A 23,508-nucleotide genomic window follows, 5' to 3' on the forward strand; every position below is an offset into this window, starting at 1 on the left:
AGGCAGGTTCAGTGAGTGTTTCGGATCTGGAATGCACTGTCTGAGAGTGCAGTGGAGGCAGGTCAGTGAGTGTTTAGGATCTGGAATGCACTGTCTGAGAGTGCGGTCGAGGCAGGTTCAGTGAGTGTTTAGGATCTGGAATGCACTGTCTGAGAGTGCAGTGGAGGCAGATTCAGTGAGTGTTTCGGATCTGGAATGCACTGTCTGAGAGTGCAGTGGAGGCAAGTTCAGTGTGTGTTTAGGATCTGGAATGCACTGTCTGAGAGTGCGGTGGAGGCAGGTTCAGTGAGTGTTTAGGATCTGGAACACACTGTCTGAGAGTGTGGTGGAGGCAGGTTCAGTGAGTGTTTAGGATCTGGAATGCACTGTTTGAGAGTGCGGTGGAGGCAGGTTCAGTGATTGTTTAGGATCTGGAATGCACTGTCTGAGAGTGCGGTGGAGGCAGGTTCAGTGAGTGTTTAGGATCTGGAATGCTCTGCCTGAGAGTGTGGTGGAGGCAGGTTCAGTGAGTGTTTAGGATCTGGAACGCACTGTCTGAGAGTGTGGTGGAGGCAGGTTCAGTGAGTGTTTAGGATCTGGAATGCACTGTCTGAGAGTGTGGTGGAGGCAGGTTCAGTGAGTGTTTAGGATCTGGAATGCTCTGCCTGAGAGTGTGGTGGAGGCAGGTTCAGTGAGTGTTTAGGATCTGGAATGCACTGTCTGAGAGTGTGGTGGAGGCAGGTTCAGTGAGTGTTTAGGATCTGGAATGCACTGTCTGAGAGTGTGGTGGAGGCAGGTTCAATTGAAGCATTCAAAAGTGAATTAGACTGTTACTGAAAAGGAGGAATGTGCATGGTTACGGTGAGAAGGCGGGGGAATGGCACTACGCGGAGTGCTGATTTGGAGAGCCGGTACAGACACGATGGGACGAATAGCCTCCTTTTGCGCTGCAACAGTTCTGAGATTCTGTGAACACAAAGAACACATTTCAGCCCTACTGTGCTGACCTCATAGAATCATAGAATGACACAGTGCAGGAGGCCATTCAGTCTTTCGTGTCTGTGCTTGCTCTTTGAAAGAGTTCTCCAATTAGTTCCACTTCCCTGCTCTGTCCTCATCGCCCTTCAAACTTTTCCTTTTCAAAAATGTATATGATTCTCTTTTGACAGTTACTATTGAATCTGCTTGCACTGCCCTTTTAGACAGCGCATTCCAGATCACAACAACTCATCGTGTAAACCTTCCAGACCTCAGACCACCTCTGCTTTTTTTGACAATCACCTTGCACGTGTGTTCTTTGGCTATTGGCCTTCTGCCAGTGGAAACTATTATTCCTTATTTACTCTATTAAAACACTTCAAGATTGAACACCTCTGTAAAATCTCCCTTCACACTCTCTGCTCAAATCGCAGATTCTCGTTTGTGGAATGTATGTGTCACTGGCCAAGCCAGCATTTATTGCACATCCCTAATTGCCCTTGAGAAGGTGGTGGTGAGCTGCCTGCTTGAACTGCTGCAGTCCTTGTTGGGTAGGTACACCCACAGTGCTGTTCGGAAGGGAGTTCCAGGATTTTGACCCAGTGACAGTGAAGGAACGGTGATATAGTTCCAAGTCAGGATGGTGTGTGACTTGGATGGGAACTTGCAGGTGGTGGTGTTCACATCGTCTGCTGCCCTTGTCCTTATAGGTGGTAAAGGTCATTGGTTTGGAAGGTGCTGTCAAAGGAGCCTTGGTGAGTTGCTGCAGTGCATCTTGTAGATGGTACACACTGCTGCCACTGTGCGTCATTGGTGGAGGGAGTGAATGTTTGTCGATGGGGTGCCAATCAAGCGGGCTGCTTTGTCCTGGATGGTGTTGAGCTTCTTGAGTGTTGTTGGAGCTGCACCCATCCAGGCAAGTGGAGAGTATTCCATCACACTCCTGACTTGTGCCTTGTAGATGGTGGACAGGCTTTGGGGAGTCAGGAGGTGAGTTACTCGCTGCAGAATTCCTAGCCTCTGACCTGCTCTTGTAGCTGTGGTATTTGTGTGGCTGGTCCAGTTAATTTTCAGGCCAATGGTAAACCCCAGGATGTTGATGGTGGGGGATTCAGTGATGGTAATGCCATTGAATGTCAAGGGGAGATGGTTCGATTCTCTTTTGTTTGATATTGTCATTGCCTGGCACTTTTACGACAATCGATGATAGGTTCATGGCACTGTTACTGAGACTAGCTTTCAATTCTAGATTTTTTATTCATTAATTGAACTTATTAATTAATTGAATTTTAATTCTCCCAGCTGCTGTGGTAGGATTTGAACCCATTTCCCAGGGCATTGGCCTGGGCCTCTGGAGTACTAGTGCAGCAACATTACCCCTATGCCACAATCTCCCCTCTCTCTATATATCTTTCTCACTTTCTATCTGTAGAACACACCCAGCAATGTGATGGTGCCTTTATTTTTTCTTAGCTCTAACTAAATAGATTCTGTTCTTGCCACCTGCAGGACATCGGCCCGAATTTTATGCTGCCCCAGCGGGTTGGATGGTGGCGTGTGGGTGGCCACTTAAGAGTCCTCGCCCGCCTCCATGGATATTTTACCCATGGCAAGTGGGTGTGCTGGGGATGTGAAAGGCCACCCAGCGATGGCTGCTGGCCTTTCAGCGCTCCGAGGTGGGGGCATGGCAGTCAGGCCCGATTGAGGGCCACCCCCACCTCCCAACCTTCCCCCAGGATCCAAGACGGCCCCCTCCCCCCCAAACGACCACCCTAGCCTCACCAGGGCACGACTGATCCCCCTGGTGAGGCAACCCAAACTTACCCACTCTCTCAGGTCCATGACATCGGCTGGGCTGCAGTCCCAGCAGTGGCCACCGCTCCCAGTGGTGCTGCTGAGACTAAGGGCAGCCGGCCTGCTGATTGGCCAGCAGCTCACTGAGGCGGGACCTCTTCCCTCAAGTGGGTGGAAGTCCCGTCTCGGGCCAATTAAAGCCTGGGGATCCGTAAAATACGGGATGGATCCCCAGGCTGGGCGGATGTGGGTTCGTCACTGACATTTACGTCCGGCTCCCGTCCGCTCTCTGTAGAATTCCGGCCATCCTCTTTCTCCAGTGCTATGATATTCTCCTTAATCAATATCAATACTGCCACCCCTCCTCCTTTCTTTCCTCCCCTATCTTTCCTGAACATCTTGTATCCAGGAATATTTATACCCATCTAGCCTTTTTTTTGAGCAAGGTTTCCAGTATTGCCATGACATCATATTTCCCCATAGCTATCTGTGCTTGCAGTTCACCAACCTTATTTACCACACTCCATGCATAGTAAACCTAATTTAGACTTTATTGTCATAGAGAAATACAGCACTGAAACAGGACCTTTGGCCCAACGGGTCTGTGCTGACCAACAACCACCCATTTATACTAATCCTACATTAATCCCATATTCCTTACCACACCCCCACCATTCTCCTAACACCTACCTACACTATTTACCATGGCTAATTTACCTACCAACCTGCAAGGCTGTGGGAGGAAACTGGAACACCCGGCAGAAACCCACACAGTCACAGGGAGAACTTGCAAACTCCACAGAGGCAGTACCCAGAACTGAACCTGGGTCACTCGAGCTGTGAGGCTGCAGTGCTAACCACTGCGCCACTGTACCACCCCATCACTGTGCCTCTGTGCCACCCTACTACTGCGCCACTGTGCTGCCCTGTGTGTGTTCCTTCTTATTCTGACCCCACCTAATACCTTGCTATTTCTTATTCTAATGTTATCTATCTTTATGCACCTTGTTTTTTCTCTATAATCTTACCTCTTGGGTTCCTGCGCCTCTGCCAAGTTAATTTAAACCCTCCCCAATTGCACTAGCAAATCACTCTGCAAGGAAATTAGTCCCAGCTCTGTTCAGGTGCAACCTGTCTGGCCTGTACAAGTCCCATCTTCCCCTAAACCGATCCCAGGAATCTCAAGCACTCCCTCCTGCACCATCTCTCCAACCACACATTCATCTGCTTTATCCTCCTATTTCTATACTCACCTGCATGTGGTACTGGGAGTAATTGAGAGATACTGAGGTACTGAGAGATCATTACCTTTGAGGTCCTGCTTGTTAATTTCTTACCTAGCTCCCTAAACTCTGCCTGCAGGACCTCATCCCTCTTTCTACCTATGTCATTAATACTGATATGAATCAGGACTGTTGGCTGTTCACCCTCCCCCTCAGTGCTGCACTTGACCCTGGCACCAGGAAGGCAACATACCATCCTGGAATCATGTCTGTAGCTGTAGCAGTGCCTGTCCATTCCCCTAACAATAGAATCTCCGATCACTGTTGCTTTTCCAACTTTCCTCCTGCACCCTGCACCCCCACTACCCCCACCCCGCCTCCCGTCCTGTATAGTTGAGCCACTTTGATGTTATGGACTTGGCCCTGGCTGAAAACCCACGAGGAAGCATCACTCTTCCCAGATGTTAGTGTTGTATCTGTACTGGAACATCTAGGCTATGGGCCCAGCTAGTTCTGGACACTATCCTTCAGTCCTACAATTGGAATGTTGTCAGGGCCCTTAGCCTTAGCAGTATCCAATGCCTTCAACTATTTCTTGATATCATGTGGAGTGAATCGGATTGGCTGAAGACTGACACCTGTGATGCTGGGGACCTCAGGAGGAGGCCGAGATGGATCATCCACTCTGCACTACGGTTGCAAATGCTTCAGCCTTGTTTTTTGCACTGATGTGCTGGGCTCGATCATCATTGTGGATGGGGATGTTTGTGGAGCCACCTCCTCTGGATAGTTGTTTAATTGTCCACCACCCTTCACGACTAGATGCTCTAAACTGTTTGTTGTGGGATCCCTTAGCTCTGTCTATTGCATGCTGCTTCCTGTTTTGGACAAAAGATACAGGGGGAATATAAGGAAGCACTTTTTTACGCAGTGGGTCATAATGACCTGGAACTCACTGCCCACAAGGCTGTTGGATGCGGAGAAGATCAATGACCAAGAGAAAGTTGCATGGGCACTTGGGAGAAATAGACTTGCAGAGCTATGGGAATTAAGTGGGGTAATGGGACTGACTGCACAGCTCCATGGAGAGCCAGCATGGACTCAATGAGCCGAATGGCCTTCTTCTGTGCTCTATATGACTCTATGCAAGTAGTCCTGTGTTGTAGCTTCACCAGGTTAACACCTCATTTTGAGGTATGCCTGGTGTTGCTCCTGGCATGCCCTCCTGCACTCCTTATTGAACCAGGATTGGTCTCCTGGCTTGATGGTAATGGTAGAGTGGGGGATATGCCGGGCCATGAGGTTACAGATTGTGGTTGAGTACAGTTCTGCTGCTGCTGATGGCCCACAGTGCCTCATGGATGCCCAGTTTTGAGCTGCTAGATCTGAAATCTATCCCATTTAGCACAGTGGTAGTGCCGTACAGCCACAATGGATGGTATCCTCAATGTGAAATCAGGACTTTGTCTCCACAAGGACAGTGCGGTGGTCACACCTACCAATACAGTCCTGGGCAGATACATCTACGGCAAGTATATTGATGAGGGTGAGGTCAAGCAGGCTTTTCCCTTTTGTTGTTTCCCTCAGCTCCTGCTACAAGCCCAGTCTGGCAGCTGTGCCCTTCAGGATTCAGCCAGCTTGGTCAGTAGTGGTGCTACCAAGCCATCTTTGGTGATGGACAATTAAGTCCCCCAACATTCTGTGCCCTTGCTTTCCCAACCTTCCTCCTGCACCCCGGCCACACACCCCCCCACCACCCCTCCCCCCCCCACCGCCCTGTATAGAAGCATCCTCAGTGCTTCATCCATGTGGGGTTCAACATGGAGGAGTACTAACTCATCATCTGAGAGGTGGCAGTATATGGTAATCAGCAGAAGGTTTCCTTGCCCATGTTTGACCTGATGTCATAAGACTTCATGGGGTCCAGAGTCAGTGTTGAGGACTCCCAGGGCAACTCCCTCACAACTGTATACCAGCATGCCGCCACCTCTGATGGGTCTGTTCCACTGCTGGGCAGACCATACCCAGGGATGGTGATGGAGGGGTCTGGGACATTGCTTGACCAGTCTGTGGGATAGATCTCCCAATTTTGGCACAAATCTCCAGATGTTAGTACGGAAGGCTTTGCAGGCTGTGCCTTTGTTGTTTCCAGTGCCTAGGTCAATGCCTAGGGTGGTCCATCCAGTTTTACGCTTATTCGACCTTTCTGTAGTAGTTTGGTACAACAGAGTATCTTGCTAGGCCATTTCAGAGGGCATTTAAGAGTCAACCACATTGCTGTGGGTCTGGGGTCACATGTAGGCCAGACCAGGAAAGGACAGCAAATTTCTTCTCCTGGAGGATATTGGTGAACCAGGTGGATTTTTACAGCCATCCAGTAGTTTCATGGTCATGTTATTCATGCTAGCTTTTTATTCTAAATTTATTTAATTAACTGAATTTAACTGCCAGGTGGGATTTGAACTCGTATCTCCAGATCAGTCCAAACATTGGATTACAGTCCAGTAACATGACCACTATGCTACCGTACCCATCATGTATTATAATATATAATAGGAGTTAAACTTGAGCATCAGAGGGGCACTGACTACACTCATCTACACTCAGTACAAATAAATCTTTTAGAGACATAGGAACAGGAGTAGGCCATTCAGCCCCTCGAGCCTGTTCTGTAATTCATTGAGATCATGGCTGATCTGTGGCCTAACTCCATTTACCCACCTTTGCTCCATCTCCTTTGATAACTTTCGTGAACTAAGATCTACCAGTGTCAGATTTAAAATTAATAATTGATCCAGCATCAATTACCTTGTGCAGAACAGAGTTCCAAACTTTGACCACCCTTTCCATGAAGAAGAGTTTCCTAATTTCACCCATGAAAGCTCTGGCTCTAATTCTTAGTCAATGCCTCCGAGTCCGAGGCTCCCCAACCACTTTAATATCTTGAAAACTTTCATTGTCAGCCCTTAAGCTAAATTCCAGAGAATACAACCCGAAATTGTGGAATGTCTCCTCATAATTAACCCTTGGAGTCCGGGTATCATTCTGGTAAATCTACACTGTACTCCCTCCAAGGCCAATATTTCCTTGCTAAGGTGTGGTGCTCAGAACTGCTCACAGTAACTCCAGGTGTGGTCTAACCAGGGCTTTGTATAATTGAAGCATGACTTCTACCCCCTTGTATTCTAATCCTCTAGATATTAAGACCAGCATTCCATTAGCCTTTTTGATTATTTTATGTACCTGTTCCTGACATTTTAATAATCTATGTACCTGGACCTCCGAGTCTCTTTGGATCGCCACTGTTTCTAGCTTTTCACCATTTAGAAAGTACTGTGTTCTATCCTTTCTAGGTCCAAAATGGATGACCTCACATTTGTCTACATTGAAATCCATTTGTCACAGCTTTGTCCATTTACTTAATATATCAATATCTCTTTGCCATTTTACACTTCCGTCTACAGTGCTTACAATGCCACTTATTTTGTGTCATTGGCAAATTTGGATATGTGGGTTTCTACCTCATCATCTGAGTCATTAATAAATACAGTGAATAGTTGAGGCCTCAACACAGATCCATGTGGGACACCAATAGTCACATCCCGTCAATTAGAGTACCTGCCCATCATCCCTACTCTCTGTCTCCTGTCACTCAGCCAATTTCCAAACCAGGTCAATAATTTGCTTTCAATTCCATGAGCTTCAAATTTAGCTAACAGTCTCTTATGAGGGATTTTATCAAATGCATTCTTGAAGTTCATATAAATAACATCCATAGACATTCCCCTGTCCACTACCTCAGTCACCTCTTCAATCAGAATCATCTGGCATGACAGTTCTTTACTAATCTATGCTGACTGTGTCTGATCAGCTGTGTGGAAACGCCGAGAACTGGGAGCAGATAAACTCAGCACGCGGCTCGGGGCCTTCACTTACCTTCAGGAGCGGAGAGCTGTCGGACCTGTGTGAGAGCAGTCGGACCTGTGTGAGAGCAGTTGGATCTGTGTGAGAGCAGTCGGACCTGTGTGAGAGCAGTCGGACCTGTGTGAGAGCTGTCGGACCTGTGTGAGAGCAGTCGGACCTGTGTGAGAGCTGTCGGATCTGTGTGAGAGCTGTCGGATCTGTGTGAGAGCAGTCGGACCTGTGTGAGAGCTGTCGGATCTGTGTGAGAGCTGTCGGATCTGTGTGAGAGCAGTCGGATCTGTGTGAGAGCAGTCGGATCTGTGTGAGAGCTGTCGGACCTGTGTGAGAACAGTCGGACCTGTGTGAGAGCTGTCGGATCTGTGTGAGAGCTGTCGGACCTGTGTGAGAGCTGTCGGACCTGTGTGAGAACAGTCGGACCTGTGTGAGAGCTGTCGGATCTGTGTGAGAGCTGTCGGACCTGTGTGAGAGCAGTTGGAACTGTGTGAGAACAATCGGACCTCTTCAAGCACGCCGGAGTTTTTGGAAAAAAAAGCCAATAGTGACGGCTCAGGAAAGCTACAAGGTGATTGGTTGGTGAGTAACTGCTGTTAGGGAATAACTCTAAATAGCTGGGTAAGTAACTGAAGTAAAGGGAAAGGTTTCAGTTTTTTTTTAATATAGTAGGTAGTGGTTTTTTTAGGGAATCAAGGTCCCGTGTGTAGATAATCTAATTTTTGGGTAATTTAAGGGGATAAATTAAATTAAGGGTAAGTCATGGCAGGGCAGCTCGGCAGTGTGGAATGCTCCTCCTGTGTAATGTGGGAAGTCAGGGACACTTCCAGTGTCCAGGGAGAACACGTGTGCAGGAAGTGTCTCCAGCTGCAGCTACTCAAAATGTGCGTTTCGGATCTGGAGCAGATCTGGGGACACTGTGGAGCATCCGTGAAGCTGAGATCATCGTGGATAGCACGTACAGGGAGGGGGTCACACCACAGGTAAAGACTGCTCAGACAGAAAGGGAATGGGTGACTGCCAGGCAGAGTAGAAGAACTAAGCAGGTAGTGCAGGAGTCCCCTGGGTCCATCTCCCTCTCTAATAGATTTTTCACTTTGGATACTGTTGTGGGAGATAGCTTCTCAGGGGAATGCAGCAAGAGCCAAGTCTGTGGCGCCACAGGTGGCTCAGCTGCACAAGAGGGGAGGAAAAAAAGTGGGAGAGCTATAGTGTTAGGGGATTCTATCGTAAGGGACACAGATAGGTGTTTCTGTGGCCGCAAACGTGACTCCAGGATGGTATGTTGCCTTCCTGGTGCTAGGATCAAGGATGTCTCGGAGCAGCTGCAGGACATTCTGAAGGGGGAGGGTGAACAGTCAGAGGTCGTGGTTCACATTGGTACCAACGACATAGGTAGAAAGAGGGATGAGGTCCTACAACAAGAATTTAGGGAGCTAGGTAGCAGATTAAAAAGCAGGACCTCTAAGGTTGTAATCTCTGGATTACTCCCAGTGCCATGTGCTAGTGAGTTTAGAAATAGGAGGATAGAGCAGATGTTGCAGGAGGGAGAGCTTTAGTTTCCTGGATCACTGGGACTGTTTCTGGAAAAGGTGGGACCTGTACAAGTTGGACGGGTTGCACCTGAACCAGAATGGGACCAGCGCCCTTGCTGGGAGGTTTGCAAGTGCTGCTGTGGGGGGTTTAAACTAATTTGTCAAGGGGATGGGATACAGAGTGAAGGTACAGTAAGGGGTGGTACACAGTCAAATATAGAAGAGAAACTGAGTCAGTCTGGAAGGCAGAGCAAATATAGACCTGTTAAGGCACAAGTGAAAAATACAAGGCTGGATTGCATCTATTTTAATGCAAGGAGTCTTACTAGTAAGGCAGATGAATTGAGGGCATTAATTAACACATGGGATTATGATATTATTGCTATCACAGAGACATGGTTGAGGGAGGGGCAGGACTGGCAGCTCAATATTCCAGGGTATAGAATCTTCAGACATGAAGGGGAGGGTGTAAAACAGGAGGTAACATTGCACTGTTGATCAAGGATCCACTTACTGCAGTAAGGAGGGATAATATCTTAGAAGATTCCTCAAATGAGGCCATATGGGTAGAAATTAAAAACAAAAAGGGGACAATCACCCGGCTGGGAGTGTACTACAGACCTCCAAACAGTCAGGGAGAGATAGAAGAGCAGATATGTAGGCAAATCTCAGAGAGGTGTAAAAATAATAGGGTAATAATAGTAGGGGATTTCAACTTCCCCAATATTAACTGAGATAGTCTTAGGGTAGGCAGTAGCGTAGTGGTATTATCACTGGACTAGTAACCCAGAGACCCAGGGTATTGCTCTGGAGACATGGGTTGGAATCCCACCACAGCAGAAGGTGGAATTTGAATTTAATTAATAAATCTGGAATTAAAAGCTAGTCTAATGATGGCCATGAAACCATTGTCGATTGTTGTAAAAACCCATCTGGTTCACGAATGTCCTTTAGGGAAGGAAATCTGCTGTCCTTACCTGGTCTGGCCTACATGTGACTCCAGACCCACAGCAATGTGGTTAACTCTTACATGCCCTCTGAAATGGCCTAGCAAGCCACTCAGTTATATCTAACCGCCACGAAGTCAATAAAAAGGAATGAAACCGGACGGACCACCCGGCATCGACCTAGGCACCAGAAACAACAACGGCAAACCCAGCCCTTTCGACCCTGCAAAGTCCTCCTTACTAACATCTGGGGGTTTGTGCCAAAGTTGGAAGAGCTGTCCCACAGACTAGTCAAGCAACAGCCTGACATAGTCATACTCACGGAATAATACCTGACAGACAATGTCCCAGACACTGCCATCACCATCCCCGGGTATGTCCTGTCCCACTGGCAGGACAGACCCACCAGAGGTGGTGGCACAGTGGTATACAGTAGGGAGGGAGTTGCCCTGGGAGTCCTCAACATCGACTCCGGACCCTATGAAGTCTCATGGCATCAGGTCAAACATGGACAAGGAAACCTCCTGCTGATTACCATCTACCGCCCTCCCTCAGCTGATGACTCAGTACTCCTCCATGTTGAACACCACTTGGAGGAAGCACTGAGGGTGGCAAGGGCACAAAATGTACTCTGGGTGGGGACTTCAATGTCCATCACCAAGAGTGGCTCGGTAGCACCAATACTGACCGAGCTGGTCATGTCCTAAAGGACATTGCTGCTAGACTGGGTCTGCGGCAGGTGGTGAGGGAACCAACATGAGGGAAAAACATACTTGACCTCGTCCTCACCAATCTGCTTGTCGCAGATGCTTCTGTCCATGACTGTGTTGGTAGGAGTGACCACCGCACAGTCCTTGTGGAGACGAAGTCCTGCCTTCACATTGAGGATACCATCCATCGTGTTGTGTGGCACTACCACTGTGCTAAATGGGATAGATTTTGAACAGATCTAGCATTGCAAAACTGGGCATCCATGAGGTGCTGTAGGCCATCAGCAGCAGCAGAATTGTACTCAACCACAATCTGTAACCTCATGGCCCGGCAGATCTCCCACTCTACCATTACCATCAAGCCAGGAGACCAACCCTGGTTCAATGAAGAGTGCAGGAGGGCATGCCAGGAGCAACACCAGGCATACCTCAAAATGAGGTGTCAACCTGGTGAAGCTACAACACAGGACTATCTGCGTGCCAAACTGCGTAAGCAGCATGCAATAGACAGAGCTAAGTGATCCCATAACCAACGGATCAGATCTAAGCTCTGCAGTCCTGCCACATCCAGCCGTGAATGGTGGTGGACGATTAAACAACTAACTGGAGGAGGTGGCTCCACAAGTATCCCCATCTTCAATGATGGGGGAGCCCAGCACATCAGTGCGAAAAATAAGGCTGATGCATTTGCAACAATCTTCAGCCAGAAGTGCCAAGTTGATGATCCATCTCGGCCTCCTCCTAAAGTCCCCAGCATCACAGATGCCAGACTTCAGCCAATTCGATTCACTCCGCGTGATATCAAGAAACGACTGAAGGCACTGGATACTGCAATAAAAGCAAAATACTGCGGATTCTGGAAATCTGAAATAAAAACAAGAAATGCTGGAACCACTCAGCAGGTCTGGCAGCATCTGTGGAAAGAGAAGCAGAGTTAACATTTCAGGTCAGTGACCCTTCATCGGTTCCGATGAAGGGTCACTGACTCGAAACGTTAACGCTGCTTCTCTTTCCACAGATGCTGCCAGACCTGCTGAGTGGTTCCAGCATTTTTTGTTTTTATTATAGCACTGGATACTGCAAAAGCTATAGGCCCTGACAATATTCCGGCAATAGTACTGAAGGCCTGTGCTCCAGAACTTGCCGCGCCCCTAGCCAAGCTGTTCCAGTACAGCTACAGCACTGGCATCTACCCGGCAATGTGGAAAATTGCCCAGGTATGTCCTGTACACAAAAAGCAAGTCCAACCCGGTCAATTACCACCCTATCAGCCTACTCTCTATCATCAGTAAAGTGATGGAAGGTGTCATCAACAGTGACATCAAGCAGCACTTGCTTAGCAATAACCTGCTCAATGATGCTCAGTTTGGGTACCGCCAGGGCCACTCAGCTCCTGACCTCATTACAGCCTTGGTTCAAACATGGACAAAAGAGCTGAACTCAAGAGGTGAGGTGAGAGTGACTCCCCTTGCCATCAAGGCAGCATTTGACCGAGTATGGCATCAAGGAGCCCTAGCAAAACTGGAGTCAATGGGAATCAGTGGGAAAACTCTCCGCTGGGTGGAGTCATACCTAGCACAAAGGAAGATGGTTGTGGTTGTTGGAGGTCAATCATCTGAGCTAAAGGACATCACTGTAGGGGTTCCTCAGGGTAGTGTCCTAGGCCCAACCATCTTCAGCTGCTTCATCAATGACTTTCCTTTAATCATAAGGTCAGAAGTGGGGATGTTCACTGATGATTGCACAATGTTCAGCACCATTCACGACTCCTCAGATACTGAAGCAGTCTGTGTAGAAATGCAGCAAGACCTGGACAATATCCAGGCTTGGGCTGATAAGTGGCAAGTAACATTTTCACCACACAAGTGCCAGGCAATGACCATCTCTAACAAGAGAGAATCTAACCATCTCCCCTTGACATTCAACGGCATTACCATCGCTGAATCTCCCACCATCAACATCCTAGGGGCTACCATTGATCAGAAACTGAACTGGAGTAGCCATATAAATACCGTGGCTACAAAAGCAGGTCAGAGGCTAGGAATTCTGCAGCGAGTAACTCACCTCCTGACTCCCCAAAGCCTGTCCACCATCTACAAGGCACAAGTCAGGAGTGTGATGGAATACTCTCCACTTGCCTGGATGGGTGCAGCTCCAACAACACTCAAGAAGCTCAACACCATCCAGGACAAAGCGGCCCACTTGATTGGCACCCCATCTACAAACATTCACTCCCTCCACCACCGATGCACAGTGGCAGCAGTGTGTACCATCTACAAGATGCACTGCAGCAATGCACCAAGGCTCCTTTGACAGCACCTTCCAAACCCGCGACCTCTACCAACCAGAAGGACAAGGGCAGCAAATGCATGGGAACACCACCACCTGCAAGTTCCCCTCCAAGTCACAGACCATCCTGACTTGGAACTATATCGCCGTTCCTTCACTGTCGCTGGGTCAAAATCCTGGAACTCCCTTCCGAACAGCACTGTGGGTATACCTACCCCAAATGACTGCAGCGGTTCAAGAAGGCAGTTCACCACCACCTTCTGAAGGGCAATTAGGGATGGGCAATAAATGCTGGCCTAGCCAGCGACGCCCACATCCCCGAATGAATGAAAAAAAAAGTGCAAAAGGCCTAAAGGGGGCGGAATTCTTAAGATGCATACAGGAGAGGTTTTTGAGCCAGTATGTAGAAAGTCCTACAAGAGAAGGGGCAGTACTGGACCTAATCCTAGGGAATGAAGCCGGACAAGTGGTAGAAGTGTCAGTGGGGGAGCATTTCAGGGATAGTGACCATTACTCTGTAAGATTTAAGGTAGTTATGGAAAAGGACAAAGACAGACCGAAAATAAAGGTACTGAATTGGGGGAAGGCCGATTTCGATATGATAAAACAGAATATGGCCAAAGTGGACTGGGAACAGCTACTTGTAGGAAAGTCTACATCAGACCAGTGGGAGTCATTCAAAGAGGAAATAGTGAGGGTTCAGAGCCAACATGTACCCGGTAAGGTGAAGGGTAGGACCAACAAGTCCAGCAAACTCTGGGATACAGAGGATTGGATCAAGAAAAAAAGGCAGCTTATGGCAGATTCAGAGTGCTGAAAACAGCGGAGGCCTTGGAGGAGTAGAGAAAATGTAGGGGGGGTACTTAAAAAAGTAATTAGGAGAGTGAAGAGGGGACATGAAAAAACACTGGCAGGCAAGGTAAAGGAAAATCCTAAGGCATTTTATAAGTATATTAAGGGCAAGAGGATAAGTAGGGAAAGAGTAGGGCCCATTAGGGACCAAGGTGGCAATCTGTGTGTGGAACTGGAGGATATAGGTGAGGTTTTAAATGAATACTTTTCATCTGTGTTCACTATGGAGAAGTACAATGTAGGTATAGAGATCAGTGTGGGGGATTGTGATATAATTGAACATATTAGCATTGAAAGGGAGGAAGTATTAGCTGTTTTAGTGGGCTTAAAAGTGGATAAATCCCCAGGCCCAGATGAGATGTATCCCAGGCTATGAGAGGCAAGGGAGGAGATAGCAGGGGCTCTAACACAAATTTTCAAATCCTTTCTGGACACAGGAGAGGTACCAGAGGACTGGAGGACAGTGAATGTGATACCATTATTCAAGAAGGGTAGTAGGGGTAAACCAGGTAATTACAGGCCAGTGAGTCTAACATCAGTGGTTGGGAAACTATTGGAAAAAATTCTGAGGGACAGGATTAATCTCCACTTGGAGAGACAGGGATTAATCAGGGATAATTAGTATGGCTTTGTCAGGGGGAGATCGTGTCTAACTAACTTGATTGAATTTTTCGAAGAGGTGACTAGATGTGTAGATGAGGGTAAAGCAGTTGATGTAGTCTACATGGATTTCAGTAAAGCTTTTGATAATGTCCTGTTGGCCAGGGACTGCAAGAAATACAGAATCAGTTACAAACTGCTGGGATTGTTTGACCTATAGTAACCTAGAGCTCGGACACTGGCCTGTGCTGGTAAAAACCAGTTTGAACTAATTACTTTATGAGACAAGACAAAGGATCGATCACAGGAAAACAGCCTTATTTGGACACGGTGTGATACCGGGGTCTTTGGGCCTGGGCAATTAAGAGAAGATGTGAACGAGGTGAGCAGGCTTAAACCAACCGGAAAGAGACAGCTCAAATTTGGAGAGATAAGAGGGAGGATAAGAAGAGAGCTTTTTGGGCATAGAGCCAGCGAAAACTCTGGAGATCAACCATCGTGGAAGTGGAAGACCCTGCGTGAGCAACGCGGTGACGACGTAGAAGAGAGAGAGAGAACGGAATGCCTGGCCAGCGTTAACTCACCCTTTTTTGGGTATTATCCTTAGTTTTCTGTGACTCGGTCAGGGAAAGGTCAGAGGAACCTAGTGGGTGCTTATGAATTCTAGCTAGTTTTGTTATTAACTGTATAACTCAGTTGGAGTTGCATGCTTTTGTCTAACTAAGTGTATAAGCCTTATTCTTACATTGGACAACAACGTGAATAAAGTAAATTGATAGTTTAAAAAAAACTGAGTTTCCTCCTCTTTGTACTAAGCCATTAACTGTAGCTGTGGATTAAGCTGGAGGGTGGCTCTCTTGTAACCTGATATCCCAAACATCCAGCCTGAGCCTCAATTAAGAGGACTTCAGTCCCATGTGACGGCCAGGATCAAGTGGGTATCGGGAATAAAGGGGACAAGGGGGAGTTGACTCCATGCCACGGTTTACAGTCCCGCATGGGAGATTGGTTAAGAAGGTAAGAGCCCATGGGATCCAGGGCAATTTGGCAAATTGGATCCAAAATCCAAAAGTGGCAGGAGGCAGAGAGTGATGATCGAGGGTTGTTTCTGCGATTGGAAGCCTGTGACCAGTGGTGTACCACAGGGGTCGGTGCTGGGACCCTTGCTGTTTGTAGTGTACATTAATGATTTAGACATGAATATAGGAGGTATGATAAGTATGTTTGCAGATGACATGATTGGTGGTGTCGTAAATAGTGAGGAGGAAAGCCCTAGATTACAGGATGATATAGATGGTCTGGTAAGATGGGCAGAGCAGTGGCAAATAGAATTTAATCCTGAGAAGTGTGAGGTGGTGCATTTTGGGAGGATTAACAAGGCAAGGGAATACACAATGGGTGGTAGGACCCTAGGAAATACAGAGGGTCAGAGGGACCTTAGTGTACTTGTCCATAGATCACTGAAGGCAAGGGCACAGGTAGATAAGATGGTTAGGAAGGCATTTGGGATACTTGCCTTTATTAGCTCAGGCATAGAATATAAGAGCAGGGAGGTTATGATGGAGCTGTATAAAACGCTAGTTAGGCCACAGCTGGAGTACTGTGTACAGTTCTGGTCACCACACTATAGGAAGGATATGATTGTACTGAAGAGGGTGCAGAGGAAATTCACCAGGATGTTGCCTGGGCTGGAGCATTCCAGCTATGAAGAGAGACTGAAAAGGCTAGGGCTGTTTTCCTTAGAACAGAGAAGGCTGAGGGTGGACCTGATTGAGGTATACAAAATTATGAGGAGCATTGATAGGTTAGATAAGAAGAAACTTTTTCCCTTAGCGGAGGGGTCAATAACCAGGGAGCATAGATTTAATGTAAGGGGCAGGAGGTTTGGAGGGGATTTGAGGAAAAAGATTTTCACTCAGTGGGTGGTTGGAATCTGGAACACACTGCCTGAAGAGGTGCTAGAGACAGGAACCCTCACAACATTTAAGAAGTATTTAGATGAACACTTGAAATGCCATAGCATACAAGGCTACGGGCCAAGTGCTGGAAAATGGGATTAGAATAGTTAGGTGCTTGATGGCCGGCACAGACACAATGGGCCGAAGGGCCTGTTTCTGTGCTGTGTAACTCTATGACTCTAAAACTTTCAAGGTGTTCAGTCTCTCTATCTTTAATGATGAACTCTAGTAATTTCTCAACAATAGTTGTTAGCCTAACTGGCTGTAATTTCCTGGTTTTCCCTTCTTGTCTTTCTTAAACAGCAGAGTGACATGCACTTTCGCAATCTAATAAAATGGTTCCTAAATCAAGAGAACTTTGGAATATTATAGTTTGGGCATTTGCAATGTTCCCACTTACTCCCTGGGGTGGAAACGACCTGGTCCCAGGAATTTGTCACTCGTACTGCCATTATTTTCTTCCTTACTGTCATTTAGCTTATGTTAATTTTGGTGAATCCCTGTTTCTTGATTCGGGATCTCTGGCATGCTGGCCTTTTCCTCTATGCTGTAAATACTGACACAAAGTAATTATTCAGCATGTCTGCCATTTGTTATTTTCATTGACAATATCATTGTTATCAGTTGTCAAGAGGCCCACATTTGTTCGACCACCTTTTTCCTAATATAATTGTAAAAAAATGTTGATGGTGATTTTGGTCTCCCTTGCAAGTTTCTTTTCATACTCGCTTTTTGTATCTCTATATGTTTTGTCACTCTTTGCTGCTTTTTGTATCGTTCCCATTCACCAGGATCTGTGATATTTTTTGCATTCTGTCTACTTTTCCTTTTCGTTTTATGTTGTCCGTTACATCATTTGTTTCTCATGGCTGTTTTTTTGGCAAGTAGAGCTCTTGTCCCTTTAGGGCTTTAAACTGGTTCTGTAGCACATTAAATTCTTTTTTGAGCACCTGCCACTGATCAGCTATTCTGTGACCTCATCCTTTTATATTCTCTTTTGTTAACTCTTGCCCCACCCCTGCTTTACTGGCTTAAAATCTTTTACATTTCTTATATCTGCCAGTTCTGAAGAAGGGTCACTGACCTGAAACATTAACTCTGCTTCTCTCTCCACAGATGTTGCCAGACCTGTTAAGTATTTCCAGAACTTTCTGTTTTTATCCCATTGATCTTCTGTCGCTTTCCCCATTAACAGTCATTGTCTCATTGCATCAAAGTCAACATTTATTAAATCTAGAATCATTGCTCTTTCACATTTCTCCCTTTCAAACACGACATTAAACTTGATCATATTATAATCAGGATTAGATCAATGTGCACACACTGTTAGGTTGTTGACTCAATCTGGATCATGACTAAATCTAATCTGGCCTGAGGCTCCTAGTTGATTCTGGGACATATTATTACAAAAACTATCCTGAACACACTGAAAAAATTCACTATCTTTCTCACATCTGCTAGTCTGCTTATCCCAAACTATATGAAATGTACCTCCTCCAACATCTCTCTGCAATTTAAAGGGTTTAAATAGTTTGTGAATCTCTGTAATGGGTGCATCTATTCTGGGTATTCTAACATGATAGAAATCTTCATTAAGATGGAGAGTGAGAGAGTTGATTCTGAGACTAGGACCTGAATCTAAATAAAGGAAACTATGAAGGTATGAGGCACGAGTTGGCTATGATAGATTGGGGAACATTACTTAAAAGGTTGACAGTGGATAGGCAATTAGCATTTAAAGAGCGCATGGATGAATTACAACAATTGTTCATTCCTGTTTGGCACAAAAATAAAACAGGAAGGGTGGCTCAACCGTGGCTTACAAAAGAAATTAGGGATAGTATTAGATCCAAGGAGGAGAAATATAAAATGGCCAGAACAAGAAGCAAACCTGAGGATTGGGAGCAGTTTAGAATTCAGCAAAGGAAGATAAAGGGATTGATTAAGAAGGGGTAAATAGACTATGAGAGTAAGCTTGCAGAGAACATAAAAACTGACTGTAAAAGCTTCTATAGATATGTGAAGAGAAAAAGATTAGTGAAGACAAATGTGGGTCCCTTACATTCAGAAACGGGGGAATTTATAATGGGGAACAAAGAAATGGCAGACCAATTAAATACATACTTTATTCTGTCTTCACAAAGGAGGGCACAAATTACCTCCCAGAAATGTTGGGGAATGTAGGATCTCGTGAGAAGGAGGAACTGTATGAAATCAGTATTAGTAGGCAAATGGTGTTGGGGAAATTGATGGGATTGAAGGCCGATAAATCCCCAGGGCCTGATAATCTACATCCCAGAGTACTTAAGGAAGTGGCCCTAGAAATAATAGATGCATTGCTGGTCATTTTTCAAAATTCTATCGATTCTGGAACAGTTCCAACGGACTGGAGGGTAGCTAATGTAACCCCACTAGTTAAAAAAAGGAGGTAGAGAGAAAACAAGGAATTATAGAACGGTTAGCCTTAGCAGTTGGCAGGAAAAAAGACAGAAGTGCAAGGGGAGAGCCAACTGTGTAACAGCCCCGACAAACAAATTTCTCTGCAGCACCTGTGGAAGAGTCTGTCACTCTAGAATTGGTCTTTATAGCCACTCCAGGCGCTGCTCCACACACCACTGACCACCTCCAGGCGCTTACCCATTGTCTCTCGAGATAAGGAGGCCAAAGAAGAAAGAAGAGCCTGACATCAGTAGTGGGGAAAATGCTAGAGTCCAGTATAAAAGATGTAATAGCAGAGCACTTGGAAAACAATGACAGGATCAGACAGAGTCAACATGGATTTACGAAAGGGAAATTATGCTTGATAAATCTGCTGGAATTTCTGAGGATGTAACTGGTAGAATAGATAAGGGAGAACCAGTGGATGTGGTGTATTTGGACTTTCAGAAGGCTTTCGATAAGGTCCCACCTAAGAGATTAACGTGAAAAATTAAAGCACATGGGATTGGGGTAAGGTACTGACATGGATAGAGAACTGATTGGCAGACAGGAAACAAAGAGTAGGAATAAACGGGTCTTTTTCCGAGTGGCAGGCAGTGACTAGTGGGGTACCGCTGGGATCAGTGCTAGGACTCCAGCTATTCACAATATATATTAATGATAAAGATGAGGGAATTAAATGTAATATATCCAAGTTTGCAGATGACACAAAGCTGGGTGGGAGTGTGAGTTGTGAGGAGGATGCAGAGAGGCTGCAGGGTGATTTGGACAGGTTGAGTGAGTGGGCAAGTACATGACAGATGCAGTATAATGTGGATAAATGTGAGGTTATCCCTTTGGTAGCAAAAACAGAAAGGCAGATTATTATCTGAACAGCGATAGATTGGGAAAGGGGGAGGTGCAGCGAGACCTGGGTGTCCTTGTGCACCAGTCGCTGAAAGTAAGCATGCAGGTGCAGCAGGCAGTTAAGAAGGCAAATGGTATGTTGACCTTCATAGCGAGAGGATTCGAGTACAGGAGCAAGGATGTCTTGCTGCAATTATACAAGACCTTGGTGAGGCCACATCTGGAGTATTGTGTGCAGTTTTGGTCTCCTTATCTGAGGAAGGATGTTCTTGCTATGGAGGGAGTGCAGCGAAGGTTCACCAGACTGATTCCTGGGATGGCAGAACTGACGTATGAAGAGAGATTGGGTCGATTAGGCTTGTATTCACTAGAGTTTAGAAGAATGAGAGGGGATCTCAGACACCTACAAAATTCTAATAGGACTGGACAGACTAGATGCAGGAAGGATGTTCCTGAGGGCGGGGGAGTCCAGGACCAGGGGTCACAGACTAAGGATAAGGGGTAAGCCATTTAGGACTGAGATGAGGAGGGATTTCTTCACCCAGAGAGTGGTGAACCTGTGGAATTCTCTACCACGGAAAGCAGTTGAGGCCAAATCATTAAATATATTCAAGAAAGAGTTAGATATAGTTTGTGGGGTTAAAAGGATTAAGGGATACGGGGAGAAAGTGGGAACAGGTTACTGAGTTGGATGATCAGCCATGATCATAATGAATGGTGGAGAAGGCTCGAAGGGCCAAATGGCCTGCTCCTGCCCCTATTTTTCTATGTTTCTATGCTTCTATGTATGTGTTAGATACAAGTTAGCGCATGTGTACAAAGTGTTTACATTGATTTTGATATCCCTTGTAAGTTTTTTTGTCATGCTGCCTTTTTGTAGCTCTTACAATCAACTCTGTCACCCTTTGCTATTCTTTGTATCTTTCCCATTTTCCAGGATCTGTGCTATTTTTGCATTTTTTCTGCTTTTTCTTTAGTTTTATGTTGCCTCTTAGCTCTAGTTTTCGATGGCTTTATTTTTTAGACAAATAGGGTTCTTTCCCCTTCATGATATATGGGGTAGTGAGTACAAACACTGGCATATTTCCCTATAAAAGGAATCTCTCTTCATCAGGACACTGAGTACAAACATATAAGGAGAGAAACATGGAACGATTTATAGCAAAGAAGGAGGCCATTCAGCTCATTGTGTTCATGCTGGCCAAAGAGCTATCCAGTATAGTCCCACTTTTCAGTTCTTGGGCTTTAGCCCTTTTAGGTTACAGAACCTCAGGTGCATATCCAAGTGTTTTCTGCCTTTACCACTCTTTCAGGAAGTGAGTTCCAGATCCCCACCATTATCTGGGTGAAAAATTTACTCCTCAACTCCTTTCTAATCTTTCTATCAATTACTTTAAATCAATGCCCTGGTTATTGACCACTCTACTGAGAGAAATAGGTCCTCCCTATCCACTCTATCTGGACCTCTCATAATTTTATACACCTCAATTTCATCTTCTCTCAGCCTCCTCTGTTCCAAAGAAACCAACCCCAACCTATCCAATATTTATTCATAGTTAATATTGTCCAAGATTCGGCTGTCTGATCTGTAATTACTCAGCCTATCCCTTCCTCCCTTTTTAAACTGTCCTGCAATTCATGACACCACACGTGCAGCCAGAGAGGATTGGAAACTGTCACAGTATCTGAGCGAAGTATGATCAGATTTCATTAAACCAGGCCAGGAACACCCTCCTGATCAGGAAAGATAGGTACTCACCAAATTTACCTGTTTATAGTTTGTGTTCAAACTTTGATGATGATCTGGAGCTGCTCACCCAGACTGTATAGATGGATTCCAATCAGCCTTTGAACTGGTTTCCTGTTGCGTTGACATTTGAGATTTATGTGCTTTGGTGAGTGACGTGTTACTGAGAGGAATGTCGGGGGTGGGAATAGTGAATAGATGCAACTTTTATGTTTGTTTATTGGATGTGGGTGTTGTTGGCAAGGAATATCTATTGCCTATTCTTATCTGGTCTTGCTCAATCTGTTTTCTCTGGAAACATTTTAGAAAAAGCCTCTGCTTGTCTGTGATTTATTGTTGTCAAGGGTTGGATTGAAGTCAGGAACCGTTACGTGCTCCATACTTTGGCAATCTGTCCTTGATCCTGCCCATGCCCACATGAGGACGTTTCTGTGCCGATCGCTCCTTACGTTCAGCTCTATCTGTTTGTAAAACTCAGCTCCCAAAACAATTCACTGCCCTTTCAGGTCCTCACTCTGGATCACAGTCGAAACCTCATGATTCTTACCCTGGGGTACAACATCTGCATAACTTCCATCTGCTTTCTGACACACAGCTCTGCTCAATAAGAGTCTCGTTCTTCGACATCTCAACTCACAGCATATGGGGGCCAAACTTGGGAGTATGTTGAGGGCAATATGGAGGGCAATAGGGGATGAATAGTTGGGTTTTCTATGGAATATTCCAGGGAGAATGTTGTCACTGAGACTGCCCTCAATGCAGCCCAGTCTCTGCCAGTCATGGATGAGCTGGACGTACAGCCAACAAAATCAGAACTCAGTGATGCCATTGATTCTCTAGCCAGCGGAAAAGCCCCTGGGAAGGACGGCATTACCCTTGAAATAATCAAGAGTGCCAAGCCTGCTATACTCTCAGCACTACATGAACTGCTTTGCCTGTGCTGGGACGAGGGAGCAGTACCTCAGGACATGCGCGATGCCAATATCATCACCCTCTATAAAATCACAGGTGACCATGGTGACTGCAACAACTACCGTGGAAACTCCCTGCTCAGCATAGTGGGGAAAGTCTTTGCTCGAGTCGCATTAAACAGGCTCCAGAAGCTGGCCGAGCGTGTCTACCCTGAGGCACAGTGTGGCTTTCGAGCAGAGAGATCGACCATTGACATTCTGTTCTCCCTTCGTCAGATACAGGAGAAATGCCGTGAACAACAGATGCCCCTCGACGTTGCTTTCATTGATCTCACCAAAGCCTTTGACCTCGTCAGCAGACGTGGTCTCTTCAGACTACTAGCAAAGATCGGATGTCCACCAAAGCTACTAAGTATCATCACCTCATTCCATGACAATATGAAAGGCACAATTCAACATGGTGGCTCCTCATCAGAGCCCTTTCCTATCCTGAGTGGTGTGAAACAGGGCTGTGTTATCCCACCCACACTTTTTGGGATTTTCTTCTCCCTGCTGCTCTCACATGCGTTCAAGTCTTCAGAAGAAGGAATTTTCCTCCACAGAAGATCTGGTGGCAGGTTGTTCAACCTTGCCCGTCTAAGAGCGAAGACCAAAGTACGGAAAGTCCTCATCAGGGAACTCCTCTTTGCTGACGATGCTGCTTTAACATCTCACACTGAAGAGTGCCTGCAGAGTCTCATCGACAGGTTTGCGGCTGCCTGCAATGAATTTGGCCTAACCATCAG

The 23,508-nt window shown here is 46.2% G+C and overlaps 1 protein-coding gene across 2 annotated transcripts in view; it reads right to left on the reverse strand.

Moving 5' to 3' along the window:
* Positions 1-21,913, reverse strand: part of LOC137359975 (putative leucine-rich repeat-containing protein DDB_G0290503) — a 36,713-nt gene extending 14,800 nt beyond the window's left edge. Inside the window, exon 1 of one of the 2 annotated variants that reach the window (XM_068025565.1) lies at positions 21,825-21,913. The gene's annotated coding sequence lies outside the window, so the exon portion shown is untranslated. The remainder of the gene's footprint in view (positions 1-21,824) is intronic. The other variant, XM_068025566.1, reaches the window with a different exon arrangement.
* Between the last annotated feature and the right edge of the window lie 1,595 nt (positions 21,914-23,508).

Source organism: Heterodontus francisci, unplaced genomic scaffold (genome assembly GCF_036365525.1).
Source record: "Heterodontus francisci isolate sHetFra1 unplaced genomic scaffold, sHetFra1.hap1 HAP1_SCAFFOLD_410, whole genome shotgun sequence".
Classification (NCBI taxonomy): Eukaryota; Metazoa; Chordata; class Chondrichthyes; order Heterodontiformes; family Heterodontidae; genus Heterodontus; species Heterodontus francisci.